The sequence below is a fragment of the Fukomys damarensis genome, unplaced genomic scaffold (assembly GCF_012274545.1).
Source record: "Fukomys damarensis isolate Sample0158 unplaced genomic scaffold, DMR_v1.0_HiC HiC_scaffold_32, whole genome shotgun sequence".
Taxonomy (NCBI): Eukaryota; Metazoa; Chordata; class Mammalia; order Rodentia; family Bathyergidae; genus Fukomys; species Fukomys damarensis.
This window is the reverse complement of record NW_022900944.1, coordinates 32,853,770-32,855,815: the sequence shown is the minus strand read 5'-3', so window position 1 is coordinate 32,855,815 and position 2,046 is coordinate 32,853,770.

The window sequence follows — 2,046 nt, the reverse complement described above, 5'->3', positions numbered from 1 at the left end:
TGCTGCATCATAATCACTTTCTGAGTTTTAGGTTTATAGCTGTAGACTAGTCAATTAGAAATTTCCCTAGGGGTTACCAATTAGCACTTTTTTTTTTCTTATGCAAGCCTCACTGGTATTTCCTTTTACACTTTAAATTACTCTAAGTACCTTTTTCCTGTTAGTTAACATCACACATTTTACAGCCAGTGAGAGTCAGAAGGTAAGACAGAAAAGCTGTAGAATGCAGTAGAATGACCCTTGTTCATTCTCTCTCCTTATCATAAAATCAAATTTGAGGATTTGTTCCTTTACTCCTTAACTTACATTTAGGAAAAAAAAAATCAACCTTCAAAGAATCCTTCATCTTAAATTGGTCCCAAGTTTATAAAGTACAACCTACAAATGACATTTTGGGTACAGACAGTTATCCATAATTATTTAAGATGTCTTTAAGATTTCTTTTGTGTACTTTTGGGTTTTTTTTGTTTTGTTTTGTTTGTTCTTTGTTTTTTTGAGACAGGGCCTCACTATGTAGTTCAGACTGCTCTCGAACTCACTGTGTAGCCCAGGCTGGTCTCGAACTTGTAGCGATCCTCCTGCCTCATCCTCCGGAGTGCTGGGATTACAGGCGTGCGCCACCACACCCGGCATCTCTTGTGTACTTTTGGAAAGATAGAGAAAAGAAAAGGGAAAAGATGGGGTCCTATTTAAGTCCCCCCAGGTCAGTCTATGTGAGCTGCCAGCCCTATCTTGGGGTCACACAGTGTGTGCAGCCCACACCATTTCCCAGACTGCCCAGAGGGGCAGCTTTGCCCTGTTACCCAGAGCCCTGCTACCTTTGCCCTGCAACCGCAGCGTCGGACTCCCCTGTGGCTGGCAGCTCTGCCCTTTGTGCTTTGTTGCCTCGCCAGGCATCCCTGCCAGTCATGCAGAAACCTGTCGCTAATGTCCAGGTCAAGTGCCCTTGTTCCTGATTCATGGCTCCTTCAACCTTCATCAAAAGATCAGGAAAGCATAAAAAGGGAGAGGTACATAACAGCTGGCCAGGCTTTACTCAAAATTTACCCCTGGGCTGGGGATTTAGCTCAGTGGTTCCTCTGCCTGCCTCGCAAATGCAAGGTTTGATCTCCGGTACCCACCCCCCAAAAAAAATTACCCCACACATCTTTATATTTAGGAAGTCTGGAGATGTTACTTAGCAGCCACAAATCACATACCATTTTAGATAGGGAGATTTTAGATAGGCCAAAAGTATAAGAATACCAGAAACAATAAGGTGGAGGGAACATGTGAGCTAGCATTAGAGAAGCAATCCCAAAGCCCCAGGAAAAGACACCTACAAACAGGCCTAGACAGGTGGTCCTAGGATCCAGGAAGCTCAGGCTAGAAGGCGGAAGGAAGGGCTGGAGAGGGCCCTCCCGCCAGCCCACGGGTCTCTCTTACCTACCCAATACCCTGCAAGCAGGCACTTCCGGTCGTTCCCTCCTGTAGTGGACACACCAGGAACTGTCCCTGGAGCCATGTGAAAACTTCCAGAGCTCCCTGCCTTCTCCCTGATAATTAATAACAGAAAATGTTAGAGGATTTCAGTTTCCTTCTAGACGAAAGCCTCAGAGCGGGAGGAGAAAGAACAAGAAGGGGATTGTATTATTTTTAGGGGGAGAGAGAATCAAAAGAGTAGTTTAGGGGATCTCCTTTTATCTAAAATGGATTAAGAGAACCCAAAGATGTGAGTGCCTTCAGGAGACCGCTTCCTGTGGGGTCCTCTCCACAGTGTCTCGGGACGAGGTTTCCCAGGCTGGTTGACTGAGAAACCTTGCTCAAGCCTATCTGTGTGTGTCTTCCATGATGAGCAAGTGTTAGTTCCATTGGCTCAGGACTGGAGCGTGTGACCTGACGGGAGTACGTAGTGAAGCCCCCAAGTGTCACACAGGACGCCTCTCCACGCCTCTTCCCATTTCTGCTTGGGGGGAGCCGCGTCTCTTGTCCTTGGTATTTTATATATATTAGCACTCATTTTTTAGGGACTTGGGAGCCTCTGATTGCTGAAAAGAAAAAAAAAAA